General features: G+C 35.7%; 1 long non-coding RNA gene across 7 annotated transcripts in view; it reads right to left on the bottom strand.

The window, feature by feature from the left end:
• LOC123644698 overlaps positions 1-22,653 on the bottom strand; it is a 67,402-nt gene that overhangs the window by 8,331 nt on the left and 36,418 nt on the right. For 4 of the 7 annotated variants that reach the window (XR_006737222.1, XR_006737227.1, XR_006737228.1 and 1 more), the window contains exons 1-2: positions 20,112-20,319; positions 18,221-18,331 (exon numbers count right to left, since the gene is read on the bottom strand). This is a non-coding gene — a long non-coding RNA (uncharacterized LOC123644698). Of the gene's footprint in view, positions 1-18,220; positions 18,332-20,111; positions 20,320-22,007; positions 22,114-22,653 lie in introns of those variants that run through there. The other 3 variants (XR_006737225.1, XR_006737224.1, XR_006737223.1) reach the window with 2 other exon arrangements.

Genomic DNA, 22,653 nt, shown 5'->3' with positions numbered 1-22,653 from the left:
GGTTCAAAAGAGAATTTTTTTTTTTTTTTTTTTTTTTGTTGCCCGGGCTAGAGTGAGTGCCGTGGTGTCAGCCTAGCTCACAGCAACCTCAAACTCCTGGGCTCAATTGATCCTCCTGCCTCAGCCTCCCGAGTAGCTGGGACTACAGGCATGCGCCACAATGCCCAGGTAATTTTTTCTATATATATTTTTAGTTGTCCAGATAATTTCTTTCCATTTTTAGTAGAGACGGGGTCTTGCTCTTGCTGAGGCTGGTCTCGAACTCCTGACCTCGAGCGATCCGCCCGCCTCGGCCTCCCAGAGGGCTAGGATTACAGGCGTGAGCCACCACGCCCGGCCAAGAGAATATTTTATATATTCATTCATTCATTTATGAAAACCATCATCCAGTTCTGCCTATTTTTATTAGACTTTTTGAACTTTTCAACTGACTTTGAAACTGTTCATATTTCCTGGCTAAATGGAAATGAGAACAAAATAAAGAAATGAATGGATGAATAAATAAAGACTTAATTAGTAGAAATTGGTCTGCATTGAACTGTGATTTCTCTTGGCCTTGAGCAAATACCCACCTGTCTCAAACAAGTGACACCAAATTCTGCTGTCACAGAGCCTAGCTAGGGAAGCCTCAGCAGGCAAGGTATGGCTTTAAAAACAGAGGGTGTGTTTGTTTCCCTTGTTCCTTCCCAGGGGTGGTGGCCTGGAATGAAGAATACCACTGGGAGAGTTTAGTTTCCTGGTGGACTGAGCCCAGGTCCCTTCCATTTAAAATAATTTGTGGATATTATTTTACACAAAATCTTCCGTTTTTCAGGATTCTTTGAAAACCATTCAGCAGCAGAATAGCTGGAAATTGTTTATTTTTACCTTCAGACGCCTCAGCACAGAGTGAGAAGAGGAACAACAGCTTTGGATTCAGCCTCATCGTCTGTAGCAGGGATGGTTTTATTGGTTTGTTTATTTGGGGAGTGTGTGCCAAGTTATTCCGCAGGTTTTCCTGAATTTTCCTCCCCCTTGTCTCCATATACAATATTCTGTTTCTGCACCTATATTCTTTCATTGCTTCATACACAGGTCACTCTAGCATCCGTTACAACATGTTCCAGTTATCTGTTTATATAGGAAAGCCTCACGACTGATTCATGTAGCATGGAATTCACAAATGAGTGAATTCTCCAACCTAATTACAGGGTGCAAAATGTGTGCACAAAATGTGAACCAAATATGTTTCTTTGTGGTTCAAGACTAATAATAATGGGGGTCTGTGTATCCAAATTTGACCATAGAAAGATACTGTATTTCTCATCATCAAGATGTATGTGACTTCAAGTGCATGTCTGTCCATGTTGCAAAGGGAAGAACACAATACGAATTGGTATCTGCCCCATAATACAGAATTGGGTTTATCCAAAAGTTTCTTTCATATATAACGGTAATTTTACCCGATGACCACTAGAGTTAATAAACCTGAATCTAAATCTCAACTTTTATACTTTGCAGCTTTGTAATCATGGGTGAATGTTTTAGTTTTAGTTTTCTCATCTTTAGAAGAAATTAGCAACAGGAACTGGCACATAGGATTAATATAAGGATCCAATAAGAATTTATATCAAAGTGCTTAAAACCATAATGTATTATGTAAATATTTATCTTTAGAATAGTTGAGCAATCATGGGTTTTTAGCATCCTCTTCTGCAAAAGTGTCTAGTTCTTTTTATCTTCTGTGATAGGCAAATAAAAGTTGATCTTTCAGGAAACTACATTTCAAAAAAATCATTTCTCTTTGCTCAGAAAAATAGATATGGATTTAGAAATATTTAGGAAGGGAATGTCAACTTTATCAAAAGTAGTCAGTAATGCTGTAATTCAATGGCTTATGTATTTTTGCTGTAGGTCTCTACTCAATTTCATATCCAGAGTTAGACATTTAGAAAACTGGAAGGCATGTTTATTTATTTTTGAATTTTTTAAAAGGTGATTTTTCTCTATTATAACATTATAAATCTGATTTTATTCATTCACAAAATGACTTTCTTTTTTTTAAAAAACTGTAGTGATTATATTTGGTATGTGTTAAATAATTCAACCACTGAATTCATGTTTGAAATGTTTAAAAATACATTCACCAAATTTAAAATCAGAAGTTATCAAAACTAAGTATCTTTCCCTAGGTACTCCTGGCTGGAAAATGAACTTGATAATTGTATATGTGCACATATTAATTTGAATTTATTTTAAATATTATTGTTAAACTCACATAGTATGTTTTTACCTCTAAGTTGTAAGCAAAAGAAATGATATTTGGTTTTCACCCAAAGATATAAGCCAAGTGGAACTTTTTCCATAATTATATTGAAATTATGTGAGGGCTTTTTTGTTTGTTTTATTCATGGCATTGACGTTGTTAAACAAAAATTATGGGAGGCCATTGTTCTGGCCTGAGCTCCTGCAGTCAGCCCCAACAGACATAGACCAAACCAAAATGGAGTCACTCCTTCTAAATGCCACATAATCAAACTGAAACTTTAAGGAAGCAGATAGATCCCAAAACAGACCAGTTTTTCCTGAAAACAGGAGATCCCAATTTACCTGAGTCAGGATAATAAGGAAGTCCCCTCTGCTTTAAACGTTTACAGAAAGGTAACCTGATATAACCTGACATTTATTAATCAGCTTTTTTCTACTGTTCTGTTCCCTTGTTCCTACCTTACAAAACCCACTATTCTGCCATTGCCCACTGGGAACTCTCATTCTATTTTGTAGAATGGAAGTTTCCCCAACTCATGAATCGTGAATAAAAATCAATTCCATCTATAACTAAATGTGTTGTACTTTTGTCTCTTGACAGTTCGGAGGGTGTTTATTTTGTTAGTTCAGCCTGACATCATTCACCTTCAGCCTGGTCAATTTGTGGGGATGTGCTTGCTGTCCTTCCCATGCCTTCTGTTCTCAGTAAGAGAGTGAAGAGCAGCAACCACCGATTGCTGTTACTCAGTTTGTAAAATGCTCAGAGTTGCTCTGAACTGGGAATCAAATTACGAAGAACACCATGACTTTCAGGAACGCCCTAGCACAGAGCTTGGTACCACCACTGAACCAGGAGGAAGCCCAGCCCAGCATCCTGAGAGAGGGTCCCATGCTGCATGGCAATCTGGTTCCCCCCTTTCTGAGATGACACCCACTGTCCTGATCCCTCCATCGGCCTTTCTCAGTCTTCATTGTTCCTGATCTCCATGGGATAGGACACTGTGAAGTGACCTTTTTATGAAATTACTTTGTCACTAATCTTACCAAATATGTGGCTTCAACTTTTGCCCAAGAGAAAACTTCCAAATCAATTTGCAGGACTGATTCTTCCCTAGCCTTCAGTCCGAGGGCTTCCTTCACTTTTCTCTTTATCAAGTCAGACTCCACTGGTACAAAAGCAGATGCACAGTCCCAAGTTTCTCACAGAGACAAAGCAAGCTACTTCTCTTCATTTCCTAGTTTCTATGGAGGACGTCACCTTTCTCCCAGTCACCAAGGCTTATCACCTTGTAGCAACATCTTATCTAGATGCCAGATAGATTCTAGCTCAGCCCTGCCTTTCCCACCTCCTCTCTTAGTTCCATGTGTAGTGTCTTCATGGTTTCTGCCTGAGTTATTAAAATTTCCAATTTGGACTCATTTTCCTTTTCCCAACTCATCCGATACACTGGTGTCCATCAAAATGATCTTCCTAAAACACAGAGTCACTTTTTAGTCCACAAGCAAAAATTTTTGATGGCTCTCCATTGTCTTTAAAGTTAATCAAAGTACTTATGTTGACATTCAAGACCTTACTTCTTTAATCTTCAACTGGCTTTACTTGGATTCATCTCCTACTGCTCCCCTACAGATTTCCTGATTTCCTGTGCTCACATAAAAGTCGATGCTATGTGATAGATATGCTCTATGCTTTCCCATGCTCATTCCCTTAGGCGTTATGTGCTTCCCATCCTCTCTACCTAATGTAATTCTACCCATGTCCGATGACACAATCTCCATGAAGGCTTCCTGATGCGCTTTAGTCATTCCCTCTTCTGCATTCCCATGGCCTTGTGTTTGAGACCTTTTCATATGCTCTCTCTTAAACGTGTTGGCACATGCATCCCATTAGCACTGCTGCATTGTAAGGCCTCGGGGGAGCAGGATTGTTCTTCTCATTTAGCGGCTACAGTAACACCTAACACTGTCACATGCTCGGGACCCCGTTTCCACTAATGCAGCTGTATCCACAGCATTTCGGAGCTGTTATGTTGCTTCATATATCAGCTGTGACATAAGGCCCTTCCTTTACTGCTGTTGTATACTTCCTTTTAAGATTTTATTTTATTTCATTTATATTTGTTAAACAGTTTCCTATTTTTCAGTCACAGGGAAAAGATTTTCCACATATGCACGTCAAGAAGGAATGGAATCCCAGAAAGAAACTGAGGGAGAGCGGGTAGAGTTCTAGGCATCTCCGAGACATAACATTAGAGCTTCGTGGAGACTGAGGAGCAGCTTGGCTTCCGACCCAAAGACAAGTAGCTCCTGCTCCCGATGCCTCGGTCTCATCTACAGGAAGGAAGGTCTTGGGTAGAATATGGCTAATTAAGACCGTGGGGTTACTTTTGAGGTTTAACCTGAATGTGAACTTAAACCTGGAGAGTGAGGAAACTGAGCATCATCCGAGCGCATAATGAGGCTTCTACTCCCTGGTGAATATGCTTCAACCTCACTTGGACAGAGAAAAAGGGAGTGAAGAGTTGAAAGCCAGGAACCATTCAGATGTCTTTAACACAATCTTCAACAAAGAAATGATTTGCTTTTTATTGATTCTTTTCTATGTGCCAAGTTCTGATCTGACTACTGGATATTTTAGATATAGTAACATATTTAATCTTTGTAACTTCCTATGAAATCAGCATTACTTTTCCATTTTATAGATGATGAGACTAAATCTGAGGGAGATTAAGTAATTAATAAGACCTAGCTATGAGGTTCTGGAAAACAACTTCAGGGAGATAATCCTGTAGAATCAAACATGAGTATACTTTGTTCAGCACTGAGAAGTAAAGACACAGTACAAATAATAATAGCTCTATAGATGGCCACAAATAAAAAAGATAGTCTCTAAGCACAAATAGCCACAGAACAGAAGATAGTCTCTATGTACAAAACTAGTGCTTATAGCTGTTCTTTTGACTTTGCTGTCAAAAGCCATTTTCAAACACAAAAAATAGGCAATATTCTTAAATGCTCTGGAGTGAAGGAATGTTTCACATTTTTTATGGCAGAAAGCCTAGGTCAAGGTTACCTTTTGGTATCAAGCCCAAGTTTAGCTGATGGTGAGCCAAGATTTTCAGTAAGTGACATAGAGAACATATCTGACATGAAGATATTTTGCAGTTATGTTCTCTTGGTTACTGCTCTTGTGAAATATATCTGAAGCTCCTAGAAATAAAATTATTTAGTTTTCTAATTTCTCACTTGATTTGAGGAATGCAAAGCTTTTAGAAAATATAACAATATCATTTCTCCCAACCAACACAAAAATCTATGTGACTGTGATCATTTAGTTAATATATGATATGTGGATAAATTCTAGCAACTTATATCTAAAGCTATGAAATTTGTAATTTCTTTAAACTGAAAGGTTTTAAAATGCAGTTGGGACTAAACTATTTTGTGCTATATAATTCAGTTATATTTTGTTGTTTATAAAATGAAGGATGGGAAACTAAATGTAAATCCAGATAATTATTTTATCTCTAAGTAGAGCAAAATTGCTTATTATTAATCAAGGGCAAAAACCCTTTTATGTGTTTGATGATGTGGCTGTAATAAAACTAGATTGAATAAACTGCTCATTGTTTTATGTTTTCTTGTGAAGATATTTTCATTAGGAATAGTTAAGTCGCACTACGTGAAGATGTGATCAGAAATGTTTCTGCATTTAAACTGTAAAATGTTTGAACAACATTGTATTTGGGAGAATTGTTTCTATATCAGAGGCCTGAGTTTCCACTTTTGGAATTTTAGTAAAAATATTTTTATTATGTCTTAATTTTACATCCTTCACTTTTTCTTTACAATACTGTTTTTGTATTGGGCTTATTATAAGAGACTTGAGTTCTGAAAACATGTGAGCTCCAAGTTCAAACTGGCCTTCAAATCCAGTGGAAATCTATTTCTTATCAACTCCCTGTCTCATTTCTCAGAGCTGTTTTTTTTGTTTTTTTTTTTTTTAGAATGTTACCATCTCTTCAAGTTCCCTTTCTTGCCCATTCTTGTGCCAATGCTGTGGTGTTTTCTTTTAACCCATCTGTGTCTTTGTGTTGAAAGTGCATAGTTGGATCTTGTTAGTTTTTTTCATCCAGTGTGTTATTTTTGTCTTTGAGTATTTAGTCTATTTACACTTAAATTAATTAATGGTATAATTGATTTGATTATCTTGCATTTGTTTTCTACTAGTCTCATCTGTTCTTTATTTGGTATTTTTTTATTTCCCCTTTCCTGACTTCTTTTGGATTAATCAAATGTTTTTATTATTGCATTTTGTCTTCCCTGTTAAATTTTTAGTTCTACATTTTTATGCTTTTTATTGGTTATCCTTAAATATACACTTCAATATGCAGCCTTGGAACACACACATACACAAAATATAAATTTCTAATTCTAGAATTACTTAGCTTAAACAGGATCATACCATTTATGTTATTACAAAATAATGTTTAAGATGGGGACAAGTATTCTAAAATTAACATCTAAAATTAATAATGACATGATTTTGGAACATTTAGTTTCATACATTCACTGGAAGAGCACCTGTAAACTCACACATTTTGATTTCTGCTCTTGTCCTCAATCACAGTGCCAATTTCCTTCTATTATAGGCATTAAAGTTTAAGTAGGCTTAATAAAGAGTTTAGAGTTTTAGGCCAGAATTTCATAGTGGTGATGCAAACTATCAATTACATAAAACAATTACGTTAGAACCACAACAGTCAACGGAAGCCCAATCCAGTAATTTGCTGGATGTGTTGGGCAGGTACCATGAGGGTTTCCCTAAGAGAGTAGGGAGGAGCTTCATGTTAAACAATCAATGGTCATTTGAGTCCATTGACTTTTAAATACTGTGATGGGATTTACGGATGTCCCCAAGTAAAGCCCGTGTGAAAAACTCCTTGAAATATGGGAAAAAGTAGAATACTCATTTAGATAACCTCCAATAAAATAATTTATTTTTGATATGCAGTAAGAGGAACAATGGCCATGTGAGTTTGAAAAAAAGTACCACATTTTTAAGGCTTTTTGGTTGATTTTTCTTATACCTGGGGCATTTGTGAGGTAAATCACCTAATCTAGTGCTATGTTTGTTTTCCTTTTCAGTAATCTTTTTGTTTGGCTTCTTTGTTTGTTTTATTTTTAAGCAACTAAGTGTGTATTATCTATTCCTTTAATTAGAAATAATAGCTTAAATGGAACTGTCAATGACTTACAATGACTGTTTCTTTGACATATGTAATTTTAAAAACTTCTGGGTTCTTCAATGACATTCCATTCTATGTGGTTATTTAAAAAATATTTTGATGGGAAATTACACATGTGACATTATAATGCATGCTATTTGGAAAATGAGGCATCACCTAAAATAATAATATCTGCTTTAAAATTCCCAGAGTAATAAAAGATATTTGATAAAGAATGCATTAAAAAAAAAGAATGCATTCATTGCAACTCAATTCCCAAACCTTGCTATATGTTGAGCCCTAAATTAGGTGCTACGGGGAATGCAAAAGAATTCCACTTTAAACTCTGCAGGTGATACTACATGGTCTTTGACCTTTAACAGCTATACTACTTGTTTGTAGAGATGAACAAAAATATATGCCCTGAGACTAATTATGAATTTTTAAAAATTGGGATAGTAATAAAATAATAGATACAGTTTTCCTCCTAAAAATATAATAATAAACAGAACGAATGAACAGATTTAAAAACACAGATCTACTGGAATAATATGAAAAAACTGAGTGGAACAAGAATCATTAAGAACCCAATTTTCAATCTGGGTATGCAGGAAAGGAATGTCACTGCTACAGCAACAATCATATATGATGACTTTGTTTTTGGTTTTTGAGACGGAATCTTGCTCTGTTGCTGGGGCTAGAGCACAGTGGCATCATCATAGCTCACAGCAACGTCAAACTCCTGGGCTGAAGCGATCCTCCTGCCTCGGCCTCCTGAGTAGTTGGGAATATAGATGTGAGCTACTTCCTGGCCCATATATGATAACTTTTAAACAAGTAATCCAATATAGCAAATACCAGCGTTAAGGTAATTGCTAAAAAGCAATGGTGTCTGAAACTATTTAGTAAGTTAGCTATAATTCTTTTTAAAAAATTTAAGGATTGACTTTGTATACCTAAGGAAAAGGGTAATATTTAATTTTTATGCAAATCCCTAAAGCTGAATACTGATTCATTTACAAGGAGCCAGTATGGCTTTGGCCTTTCATGGGGTCCACAAACTCCTTTGTTTCTATAGATAGGCATGAAGGGGTGATTCTGGAAGGGGCAGTCATTGTTACCGGTATCTGGCAGTAGATAGCAGGGCTCTATCCTGGAAAGGCCTAAGTGAAAAAAGAAGTAGAAAGACAAAACCCCCACTACAGAACCAATTCAGGTGCTCAGAAAACAGAAATTAAGAAGAAAGATCAAGGAACAAATAGACCTAGGTTCCAATCCAGGCATGGAGCTCTCTATGTGATTTTGGGAAAGTTATCTTACCTCTCCAGTCTTTGTTAGCTAATCAGTAAAATATGGAAAATTACAATACATCCTTTGATTTTTTTGAGAATAAAATGATTTAATATAGTACTAGGCTCATAAACTTTTCAACAACCGCAGTTTGTTTTTATTAAAGTTGGCCTAGTGTCGAGCTGCTAGAGCTATGGAAAAGACTGAAGACAAAGCTCAGGGCAGAGATACATGTCATAGGGAGGTAGGTGAGTTTGAATGAAGAAAACGGGATTGAGAGGAGTAGATTTACTTTGGCATTTACAGAATAAACATTGAGATTCAAAATCTCTATTTTCATGTTGTGGCAATGGTATCACTGAACCTTTTATATAATTTAAAATTGTTTTGATTTATGAGTACATAGCATTCTTGCCAAGTAAAGCTACTTTAATTTGGTGAACTCAGGCATTGGGCCCTATTTTATTTCTAAATTTATTACAACTTTTCAAATTTACTCAGTTCAAGAAGTTGTCAGATGGTTACCCCTTGTAAGGTGAAGATGTATTTAGCTTTGCCAACTTCAAATGCTTTTGGAAGGAATTGCGTGTCAATAAATAAAAAAGTTATAGCTGCATTGATTTCAATTGATAGTACAGAAGGAAGGTTGGTTCTGACACGTTGAGCTACAATTTCTAGTTCATGATACCACTTCCTAGTTGTAAGTTTACAGAAATTTTCTGATAAAGGCAGATCATATTATTTTTATCTTTTAGGAAATACACAAAATTTACTAAAGTATTTCAAAGGTTTTTAAAATTATTATTACTTTTTATTCTATTGGATGTCAAATGTGTGAATTCCATTTAAACCTGAAATAACTCAGATTGCTGATAGTAATCTTTTTTTTTCACAGCTATAATTCACGTTTTGTTTCTCCACCACTATGAGATCTCAGCTAGCTAAAGCAACCGGGAGTGAAATCAAATCAATTCGTCTGGCTCACAGTAAAATTTACATGACGTTTCTTAGTAACTGTTTTGACTAAAAGTTATACAGAATAACATCCTAAAAGTGGTTATTATGGTGAAAAGCTCATTATCATTTATCAGAATGTCTAACACCCAAAGAGGATTCACAGACTATCATGCATTTTCATTAAATTAGCACTTGAACTTCATTAAATTCAAGTATAAGAATTAACAAGAATAAAAACATTTTGCATCAAACCAAAAAGTCCGTGAACCATCAGATCAGTTTGCCTCCCTTTATGCATACTTGTTCAGTAATGTTTCTTTCCTTTTCATTATAAAATTGTTCATTCTTGTACATCAATGTGTTTTATTTGGGAAGATTTTTTAACTTCCAGTATATTTAAAGGTTTATAGTTAATAAAATACTATTTATTTAAGCTACCAGAAAACTCAAATAACTGTCTTTTTCTTTCTCTGCTTTGTTGGAAAAGGGAACATTGACTTCAAAAAAGTATCAAACCACAAATCCAAACCAAGTCTCTTACAGTCTTTCCATCTATGATATTATTCATGATGAGTAATGTCATTATTGATGAGCCTGGCACAATGTAATATCTGAAAGTCTTTCTGAAGTGATTACATTATTGAGATACAGAGAATAGAATATGGAATCAGAAGAGTTGGTTTAGAGTGCTGACTGGCCCACTCACTGACAGTGTCATGATGCATGAAACTTCAACTTTATGTGCCTGAGTTTCCTTATCTATAAAATTGAATTAATAATAGCATTAACTCAAAAGACCAGTAAGAATCAGATGATACAATGGATATGACTAAGCTTTACATTAAATAAAAAGCTAAACTTATTTTGTTTGTAGTTTTAGGAGTAAAGATTTCTCATATCCCAATATTTTGAAATTAATAATACAAAAAAAAAGAAATCAATCCTTCTCTTACATCCACTGTAGTTTTCTTGAAAGTACTATTTAAACTTATTTTAATTAAAATATTTTTGAGATCATGTAGATTCAAATGTAGTAAAAAATAATAAAGCCAGATCCTCTGAATGCTTTCCCCAGTTCACCCCAATATTGGCATCTTCTAAAACTGGCTACATTATCATAACCAGGATATTGACACTGATCTCATTCAGACTCATCCAATTTTACTTATACTTAAACATATGTTTAGATGTATACAACTGTATCACATGTTCACGTATTGATCGCTGCAGTCAACATACAGGATAATTCCATCACCACAAGGATCTCTCTTGGTGCCCTTTTGCTACCAAACCCACATCCCCCACTCCTCCTCCATCACTTATTTGTTTTCCATTTCTACTCTTTGGCATCTTGAAAATGTTATATAAATAGAACCATACAATATGTAACATTTTAGGTTTGGCTTTTTTCACTTAGCGTAATTCCCCAGAGATTCATCCAAGTTATTGTTTGTATCAATAGTTTGCTTCTTTTATTTTCTGAGTAATATTGCACGATAGGGTTGACGTACAGTTTGCTTAACCATTCACTGTTGAAAGACATCTGGATCAATTCCAATTCTGGGCTATTATGAATAAAGCTGCTATGAGCATTTATGTACAGGTTTTCTTTTTGTGTGAACATAAGTTTTCATTCCTCTGGGATAGATGCCCAGGAGAGCAATTGCTGGGTCCTATCACAATTCCCAAACCATTTTCTAGAATGGCTGTGCCATTTTACATTCTGATAAGCAATATATGAGTGATCCAGTTCCTCTGCACTGGACAGATGAGATTGACAACAGCTCATTAGTCACATTTATTCACATCCTATGGGATGGGGATACCATATGCCATACAAAGACACAAGGGATTGCATTTAGGAACAGAGTGAACAACCAACAGCTGTGGAAGGCAGGCTTTTTAGTTTTAAGAAGATGAGGTGCTTTGTGGTTCCCACAGGAGGATGTAATTGGCTCATTGGAATAATCTGTGGGGTAGCAGGAACGTGAAACCTGCAACTCAGTGATAAATGGAAACCATGCCTGGTCCTCTTGATAAGGAGTGTTGTTAGAGGACTTTATCCACAGGGTCATAGTGCAGAGGGGAACTTGCATTTAGACCATTCAATGCCCTCCCAATTTCATCAGATGATAAGGAAGCACATAGTAGGCCTCAATTTTAGGGCTGCCACAGGTAGTTTGTAATTTTTGAGGAATGGTCCATTTCTCCTAAATTGTCAGACTTAGAAGTGTAAAGCTGTTTGGGGTATTCCCTTATTATTCTTATAATAACTTTAGGGTCTGTAGTGATAACCCCTGCTTCATTCCTGATATTGGTGATTTGTATTTTCTCTCTTAATTTTTGTAAATCTTGCATGAGGTTTATAAACCTTGTTGATTATTTTTTTAAGAACTTTTAAAAATTGAATTTTTCTCTTGTTTTTCTATTTTCAGTATCATTAATTGTTGCTCTTATCTTTATTATTCCCTTCCTTTTACTTGTTTTGAGTTTAGTTTGCTCTTTGTTTTTCCAAGTTTTTGAGGTACAAACTTAGATTATCAATTTGAGGTTTTTCCTCATATCTAATGTACCATTTTTTTAATGTAAATTTCTCTGCCAGGACTACTTTAGCTGCATCACAAATATTTTGATATGTTGTATTTTTATTTTCCATCAGTTCTATGTTCTTAAAATTTGCTTTGAGAATTCCTCTTTGACCTATGGGTTATTTAGAAGCATGTTGTTTAACGTCAATGTGTTCAGAGATTTTCCTGTTGTTTTCTCTTATTGATCTCTAGTTTGATTCCATTAGAATCAGAGAACATTCTGTTTAACTTCAGTCTTTTAAATTTGTCAAGATTTGTCCTGTGGCCCAACATATGATCTGTTTTGATAAATGTTCTATGGACACTTAAGAAATTCTATATTCCGTGTTTCTAAGATTGTTTTTCTATAAATATGAATTAAATTCTATTGGTTGAGTGTGTTGTTCAGAACTCCTATATTCTTGCCTATATTCTGTCAGGTAGTTCTGTCAGTTGTTAAGATGGAGTTTAGAAGTCCCCAATTGTGATTGTGATTTTGTATATTTCTCTTTTCTGCTTTGTCAGTTTGGTTTCATGTATTTTGAGTCTCTGTTGTTTGATGCGTACACATTTAGGATCCTTATTTCTTCATGGTGAATTTTCATTTTTATCATTATGTGAAGTTTTTCTTTGTCTCTGGTCATTTTCTTTGCTCTAATTTCTACTTTATATGATATTTATATAGCCACTCCTTTTTTCAATTAATATTTGCATGGTATATTCTTTCAATCCCTTTACTTTCAAACTACCTATGACATTAAATTCAAAATGAGTTTCTTGTAAACAGCATATCTTTGAGTCATGTTTTATTATACATTCTGCCAATCTGTCTTTTGATTGGTGTATCTAGACAATTTTAAGTAAAGGTAATAATTAATATATTAGAGCTTAAGTTTGCCATTTTTTTAATTTTTGTTTTCTATTATTCACTCTGTTTCTCATTCCTTCATTTCTCTTTTCTTGATTTTTTTACACGTTACTTGAATATTTTTTAGGATTCCACCTTAATTTCCTTATGGTGTTTTTGAGAGCATCTCTTTGTATACTCTTTGTGTAGTTTTTCTAGTAGTTGCTGTGGGCATTTATATTCATATATATATATATATCACTTTACCACTTTGCATAGAAACCATACTTCTGTTAACCTTCCTCACTTTTAAATATCATTGTCTTGAATATCAGAAGGTATTATAATTTTGTTTTAATCATTAAATATGATTTCTAAAACTCTTGAGGATAGTATGTAGCATGTACCCACATCTATGTTCTTTTTGTTGATCTTTCTTCTTTCCTGATGCTCCAGATTTCCTCTTCTGTCATTTTCTTTCTGTTTGAAGAACTCCCTTTAGAGCCAGTCTTTAATGGTAGGCCTATAAGCAAAAGCTCTTTTAGTTTTCCCTCTTCTAAGAATGTCTTTATTTCCTCTACATTCCTGAAAAGTAATTTCACTGGATATAGATTTTGTGGTTTACAGTTGTTTACTTCCAGAACTTGAAAAATGTGCTACTTCCTTCTGACTTCTATGGTTTCGGATAAAAAAATCCACTGTCATTGGAATTGGTCTCGTATAGGTAGGGCATTATTTTTGTCTGGATGCTTTCAAGACTTTTTCTTTGTAGTTAGTTTCAGGTGTTTAAGTATGATGTATCTTTGTGTGAAATCTTTGGGTTTCTCCCGACTGAGTTTTGCTCAGCTTCTTGAATCTGTAGGTTTGTATATTTTACCAAACTTGGGAAATTTTCAGTCATTTTATTTCAAATACTCTTTCAACCTTACTCTGTTTCTCCTCTTATTCTGAGAATTTAATATACAAATGTCAGAAATTTTTGTTATTGTCCTACATGTTGTGAAGTTCAGGTTTGTTTGTTTTTCAGTCCATTTTCTCACCATTGTTCTTATGGAATGAATTCTAGCGATTGGTCCTCAACTTTACTGATTCTTTCCTTTGCCATCTCCACTCTACTATTGAACCCATCCAATTAGTTTTTTATTTGTCACATTTTTTCAGTTCTAAATTTCCATTTGGTTCTGTTTTTACTTCTTTTTCTTTTCTTTCTTTTTTTTTTTTTGGACTGAGATTTTATAACAGCTGCTTTTAAATCCTTGATCTGGTAATTCTGACATCTGATTCATCTTGATGTTGATATCAGTTGAAGGTTTTACTTATTCAAGTTGTGATTTTCCTAGCTCTTAGTATGAGTAGTGATTTATTTTTTCATTGTTCCTTGGACAATTTAGTCATGTTAGGAGATGCTGGGTCCTATTTAAATCTTTCATTTTAGCAAGCAGTCATCCTGTTTGCATTTAGCATGCAGGTCCTGGTCTGATTTTGTGGGCTGTAGATCCAATGACAGTTTAATTTTCAGAGCCTTTTGGTGTTTTTTGGTCTGCTTGGTTTTCTGGTACCACTAGGGCTTACACTTGCCCCTACTAGTATTGCTGGATAGGGCAGAATGGGTTGCTTCAGGCCAGATGCCTGATGTCTTTCCATGAGAGAAGGGAGTGTTAGGCCCTTGACAATGAAGTTGTTTCTGGGCCAGGTGCTTGTTGTGGTATATATCCTCTCCTGGAGACCCTACTGACTCTGGACTGAGAAGGGGAGTCTTAGGTCCATGGGAGCAAAGAGGCTTCCCAGGCCAGGACCTTTCTTATGGTAGGGTTCTTGTGGTGATACCCAACTGACTCAGAATCTCTTAATGAGAGAGAAGAGTGTTAGGCCTATCAGGGAAGGAGAGGCCTTCCCCTGGCCACTTATATTAGCCAGGCTCCCATGGGATTTCATTTGCTGATGGTACTGGGATTGTTTAGTTTTGCCTGTTTTTTTGGAGGGACTCCCATTTGATTTGGGGGAGAAATAAAACTACTTGGGCTGTCTCTTTGATTGCTAGGTTGTGTGTCCAAAAATGCCAGGGCTGGGTTACTTCCTTCTATTGGGGTGGGGGACAGGGGACATAAAATGCACTGTGTCTGTGTTGTTCTTCCTCCAGTCCTGGGAGCCCAAACCAGTTCTCCTCCGTTTTACTGCCTTTCAGAGTTCCTCTTTGGTTGCCTATTGCATACTTTCAGATTTTATAGTTGTACGTAGCTGGGAGGAGTGTTGAGAAATGAAGTCTGTGCTGTCTTATCTGGACTGGACATCCTAAGCTGACTAGAAGCATGATTTTTACAACTCAGAAGTGTTATGCTTCAAAATTAGATGACTTTATATGTGTGCATCTGTTTCTGGACTCTATTCTGTTTCATGACTGCATGTTTTAATTAATCAGGTTTGTCTCTGATCTTCATTAGTGTAATTTAATGCCTCTGCTCATTGCCCTATAGAAAAACAAGCTGGAGTTTAAGCATAGTTTTGCTGCTGCTGCTGCTTGCCTATATTAGTCAGCTGATATGTTCTTGAACAAATTGAATTGCCTTCTGGCTCATTTTTCTATGTGTAAAAATTAGGAGATTCATTGAAAATCTGTCTCTGAAATCTCTTACTAAATAAGCTACTGACAATATGGAAAATGTAAACTAGCAAGTGAAGGAAATAGTTTGGCAGAGACTCTCATGAGATTTTGAATCAGAGGTTTCTTCAAGTTCATCAAATCAATAAATTCTTTTTTTTTCATTTCAGCTTATTATGGGGGTACAAAAGTTCAGATTATATATATTGCCCATGTCCCGCCCATCCCCCCAAGTCAGAGCTTCAAGCGTGTCCATTCCCCAGACACTGCACAATGCACTCATCATGTAGGTATACACCCATCCCCTCCCCCCACCCCCCACATCTGCCCAACACCCAATTGGTGTTATTCTCAAATGTGCACTTAGGTGATGATCAGGGAAACCAATTTGCTGGTGAGTACATGTGGTGCTTATTTTTCCATTCTTGAGATACTTCACTTAATAGAATGTGTTCCAACTCTCTCCAGGAGAACAAAAGGGATTCTATATCACCATTATTTCTTATAGCTGAGTAATACTCCATGGTATACATACACCACATTTTACTAATCCACTCATGAATTGATGGGCATTTGGGTTGTTTCCACATCTTTGCAATTGTGAATTGTGCTGCTATAAACATTCAGGTACAGGTGTCTTTTTCATAGAATGACTTTTGTTCTTTTGGGTAGATGTCCAATAATCGGATTGCTGGATCAAATGGTAGGTCTACTTGAATCTGTTTAAGGTATCTCCATACTGCTTTCCACAGGGGTTGCACTAGTTTGCAGTCCCACCAGCAGTGTATAAGTGTTCCTGTCTCTCTGCATCCACGCCAAATTCAGAATACCTCGCCATGTGACTTAGGTTTGACTCTCCCAGCCTTCTCCCTGTCAATTTCCTATTAATTCACCTTTTTTAATGGTTCTCTAGTGGTTCTTCCAGTTTTCTTTAATTCTGTGTTTTGTAAGCCCTATTCTGGGCATTATGTCAGATACAAAAATCGAGACTGCACTATAAGGGCTTGAGATATAATTACAGACAGAAGATTAATACATGTATAAATATAATTACCCAAAGCATTTTATTAGGTAAAATCATGGCCAAATATGTGAACAAAATCTTACTAGGCTATAAGCTTTATGAGGGTAAAGCCTGGATTGATTTTTATCTACTATTTTATCCCCAGTGTCTAGCAGAGGCTTAGTGAATATTCATTGAATTAATGGGTAGCAGAAGTAAAATTTTAAAAGTTACATTTGATATCGCATGAGTTCCAGTCAATAAGTATAGCTAACCAATCAGAATGGATGCAGGCTGGTTCGCCCTACCAGTGTGCACCATTGATTATGAGGCACGGTTGCAGATGCAGGAGGGGGAGGGATTGTTGGGTGGTTAGAGGAGGTGCCATTCGACATAGGCTTGAAAGATTTGTGGATTTTAGATGGGGGCAAGTGAGAAGGAAGACATTTAACTAGGGGAAATAATTTGAGTAAAAGCACAGAGGTGAGGATTTCGGAGAATAGTAGACAGAACAATTTGGTTTAATTGGGAACCAGGAGTTTTTACAAGTAGTTTTTAGTCCAGATATTGCAGGGTCTGATATTTGTACTCTTTTTATGCTCTTTTGTATGCTCATCTGAAGTTGCTTTTCCTGTGGCTTCAAGACAATAATAACAATACAACAAAAATTTCTCAATACATTTGTCTATCATCTCTCTTTTCATTATTATCAGGTTAATTAAGTTTTAGAAGTTCAGTTTTAAAAACCAAATGAAGGCCGGGTGCGGTGGCTCACACCTGTAATCCTAGCACTCTGGGAAGCCGAGGCAGGCAGATCGCTCGAGGTCAGGAGTTCGAGACCAGCCTGAGCAAGAGCGAGACCCGTCTCTACTAAAAATAGAAAGAAATTATCTGGCCAACTAAAAATATACATAGAAAAAATTAGCTGGGCATGGTGGCGCATGCCTGTAGTCCCAGCTACTTGGGAGGCTGAGGCAGAAGAATTGCTTAAGCCCAGGAGTTTGAGGTTGCTGTGAGCTAGGCTGATGCCATGGCACTTGCCCAGGCAAAAAAGTGAGACTCTGTCTCAAAAAAAAAAAAAAAAAAAAAAACCAAATGAATCATTGACCTTGAACAAATAGTATTTAAAATGCAATAATAGGTCAAAATGTATAAATTACTTCATTTGTTATAGCAATACTTAAATGTTCTCATAAAATCAAATGAAATCTATTACTGTTATTAGAAGAATGAAAGAAAGAAAATGGTATATGTTAGCCGTGTTTTCCCTGGAGTCTGCCTCTTTGGTTATCTCTTTTCTATAAGGAGAAATAAAAACAACTAGTAAATTTTTCATGTGGCATAAGTAATCACAAGAATGGGAGGGTCATGTTACATGCTTGAAGATAAATCATATTAAGGTGACTTCATATGTCTTACATCTTCCCTGACCCTGTGCTGACCTAGGAGTCATTGAAGAGAAAAGCGAGACAGAGGCCTTACTTCATTACAGAGAAGACAAGGCTAGTAAGTACTGAATCCACCGCGTGGGCTGTCTTCATTCCTCTTTTTCCAGCACTGTTGACTAGAATACAGATTGTCTTCTACTAGAACCTGGAAATGTGAGAGAGATTTAATTATTGATTTTAAAAATTATCTGAAAGAACTATTATTCGTATTGTTACAGAACAAAAACACACATTTTATTATTTCATTTGAACATTGAATCTCATCGGATACACTGCACACTGGCAAAGAATGCCTATAATAAATGAGTTATCCGAATGCCATTTTGACTTGAGCAATACACAAAAAGAGATTGCTCTATTGTGTATTCTTCCACCAAATAGCACAAATGCTTCTTTCCAGGAAAATAGAGATAAAGGGATGCCTCCATACGATGAAAATGCAAACATGGTATTAAGTCTTTTATTGTAGTAAACTAAATTCCTTTTTTTCTCTTAAATTCTCAAAATTTGACCCACTGATGTAACACAAATCATTCACCTTAAGCATGAGATTTATGCCTTTAAAATGTTAATGGATCATCTCCTAACTAGTCCAACTTCTCCTTCTGAAGGGACCTCACAATCACTGAAGGAGCACACAGAAGCATTCAGATTCATTCTCTTTGTTAGTTTTAAAAAGATGTTAATCTCAGTAATCTCCACAGGCCCATTTGTTAAAAGAAAAATCAGTTTAATACTTCCTGAGTAGAACCTCAGAGCCTAAATTAATCAGTTCAGGACCAACTTCATTATGGAATTTGACTAATCAGATTCATCTTCACATTTAAATCCTTTTATTGTGTCTTGTATTTTCCAAAATTCTTTAGCACTCTGTAATTTTCACTATCATTTCATTTTCCTTGCATCTTTATATCTACTACATGATAACTTACACTGTTCATGTCATTTTAATAATGTTTAATGATGAAATTTATTATTCAATATTTATTATTAAATATTTATAAAATATTTCTTATTTAATATTAAGTTTTAATATTTTATTAACCCAAATAAATCCAAAATATTGTCATTTTAAAATGTAATTCACATAAAAGTGATGAAAAAATGATATTTTATACTCTTGCTTTATATTGAGTCTGCAAGATCCAATGTATAAGTTTAGACTTACTGCACATTTCAATTTGAAAATTAAGTTTTATTAGACATACTTAAGCTGTATTTTGATTATACAGGATTTACACTTAAAAGAGAAGATTCATATATCCAATGTTTCCAAACATAACTTAATGTTTTCAAATAACTGAATTAAGTATCAGTTTTTTAAAGTTAAATTTACACTTATTAAAATTAAATCAAATGAAACATTTCTATTCTTTTTATTGCTGAATGGTATTCCATTGTATGAGTAGACCATAGTTTGTTTATTCATTTCCCCACTGAGGGATGTTTGAGCTGTTCTCAGTTTTTGGAAATTTTAATAGAGATGATATAAATATTTACATAAAGGTTTTTGTGTGAACACAATGTTTCATTCCTCTAGAGTAAATGTCTAAGAGTGGCAATGCTGGGTCATGTGGTAAATCAATATTTAACTTTATAAAAAGCTGTCAAACAGTTTTCTAGAGTGGTTGTACTATTTTGCATTCCCACCTACAATATATGAGAGTTCTAGTTGCTCTGTTTTCTCATCAGCCCTTGGTATGGTTGTTACAGCCCAACCAGATTCATTGCTCACTGCTCAAGAGGAAACCAATACACTCAGATAGCAGGAGTTAAAGCAGAGAAAGGGTTCAATATCACAGGTGCCATGTGAGTAAATGGGAGGAATTTCTCAAATCCATCTGCCTGAGAATTTGGGAGAAAGGGTTTTGATAGTTTGGAGGGCTGGGGAATTGGGTTTGCTGGTTGGCTGGGGATGAACTCACATAGGGTTGGGAAGCAGAAATGGTCTTCTCGTGCTGAGTCAGTTCCCAGGTCACAAGACCAGTTGAGTTGGTTCCTTGGTATGGACTACTGGTCTGGTTAGGTCACCTGGTCCACCAGAATGCAGGGTCTGGAATATATCTCAAAAACCAGCCTTAGTTTTCACAAGGGTGATGTTATGTATGGGAGCAATGTAGAAAGCTAAGAATCTTCCTGACCATCAGCTATGTGACTCCTGAGCAGTAAGCAATTATAGGAAAGCACGCTAGGGAACAAGGGTTGGTTTTATATATATATATAAAATAAATATATTTATAAATATATATTTTATTTACATATAAATATATATAATATATAGAACAATGGTTAGTTTTATATATATAAATATATATATTTATTTACATATAAATATATAAAACCAACCATAGTTATATATTATATATAATATATATTTTATATGTAAATATATAAAAAATATATAAAACCAACCATATATATATTTCAATATATATAAATAGATATAATTTTTAACTATGCCTATACTTTTGCAGGGTTCAGGCCCCTACCATTGTTTCTACCTTATGACCTTTTACTAATTGTATAAAGGGCTCTTTCACTCCCCCCTGGGCTTCATCTCACCTCATTCCAGAGGTGTGGGCCAATTAGACAGAAAAGGGCAGATGACTGACATGGCTTCTTCCTACTGACAAGGGGCGTAGTTGGGGTTGAGCCTGGGGTAAGAGGAATGAAACTGTTTTGCAGTTGTCTTCAAGTATGTATGGGTGTATAGTTGCCAACCTAAGATTTGCATGACAAGAACATTAGTCGTCTTATTCACAGTCTTAGCACAGCACTTAAGTGAACAGTGGATTATAAAATAGGTAGTGAGCCCTAGGATAAGGAGTGAGAGTCCTAGCTTCAGGAGTTCCTACAGAATTGATGTGAAGTCCTGGGGATACCAGGGAATAATGCTCAAAACCAATCGGGTACGGGGTCACTAGTAGAGTCCTGGGTGTAGCCACATGGCTTGTTGGGAAACTTTTTCTATTTAGGTTTTCACTTTTTCTGAAGTATTTATATAGATACAGCCGGTAGTGTTTAACACCTCACAGACTCCCTCTTGTTTAGCCAACAGGAAATCTAGCATTGCCCAATTATCTAGGGCTACCTGGGCTAGAGAGTGGAAGGATCTTTGTTGAGCCTTAAGGCTCTGTGTAATTTTTTCTGTGATCAGTCCCAGAGTTTCAGACAGATTTTTAATTATGTCTCTATTGGGAGTGGTACTCCTAGCAAGCTTTGCCAACAGGTGTCCTATTATTTTCCTGGCAACCCTCTCTTAAGTTTATGGGGGGTGGGGTGGGAACTCTCAGTTAATCTTATCCAGCTCAGGTACACAAAGACATGATCACATTAATGAAGATTCTCTACAGATGTAAATTTGCCCCTCCCCCAAGACAGATTTGCAGCATTATTTCGGTGGCAGCCATCCCATAATATGTCAAGAAAATATTTTGGGGTAAAATATTTCTAATTTTTTTCAGTCACCACTTTGAAATTAAAATGTTCTACATATTAAAAGCCAAGCTGATATCTTTGGACTAAGGAGTATAAAAAAACCAAATTGGAGCAAATTTAAATATATCATCTTATATCTTTTTGGTCAGTCTCTTAGTTCTATGAATAGATCAGTTTAGTCAAACAGCTGTGTCCCTTTCCAGGAGCTGGCATTGTAGACGAGCTTTCAAACAGAAGAAAAACAAGGGTTTGTATTTGGAACAGCCCATAAAGTAGTTTCCTTAGAGTCTGGAGGGCATCAACTGCAGTGTCTACATGTTAAACTCAAAGCACCTTAAGTTAACTTGGAAGTAGGCAGTGGCAATCTGATAGATGTTTTTCACCTGGAGTTTTGTATGTCCCAAGGTACGCTTGCAGGGTCTCAGGAAAAGAGTGCAGCAATTTCATTGAGTCTAGGTCAGAAAACTGAAAGAAAAATTTGAAAATGTTATCTGGAGAGTTGTAAGCAGGAAAGAATTCAGGATTCAGTCCAAACTGTAGGCAAGTAACAAAAACTCAAAAACAGTAGACAAGGCTAGGATTTAATAACAGGTAGACTATAGTTTTTCTTCCTGGAACATAATTTTTCTCTCTCCAGTTTCTCATTTTTATTAAAGACAAATCATAGTAGGACCAATTTATTAGCAAAAATAAATTTTAGTCTCATTATGCTTTGCCTATTTGTATAATGTACAGTAAGAATAATTATGGGCCATATAGGTTTTAGCTTTTTAAAATTGACTTTGCTGTAACTTTTTCATAAGGAATCTCAAATTAGAGTTGAAAGCCTCTCAAGTCAAGCCAAGGATTTATCTGTGCCTTTAGATACCTGTATAATTAGGTAAATTCATCATTTCCCAAGGTCCCACGGTAACTTGGGTTCCTGGACCTGTCAGAAAGTGACCTTCTTTACTTACCACAGATCAGGAAATGTTATAGATGAGGTACCTGGCTAGTTTTTTCCAAAGATCTTTTTATAGGCCTTATAAT

The sequence above is a fragment of the Lemur catta genome, chromosome 9 (assembly GCF_020740605.2).
Source record: "Lemur catta isolate mLemCat1 chromosome 9, mLemCat1.pri, whole genome shotgun sequence".
Classification (NCBI taxonomy): domain Eukaryota; kingdom Metazoa; phylum Chordata; class Mammalia; order Primates; family Lemuridae; genus Lemur; species Lemur catta.
Note: the sequence above shows the minus strand (reverse complement) of the source record. Positions and strands in the feature narration are given on the sequence as shown.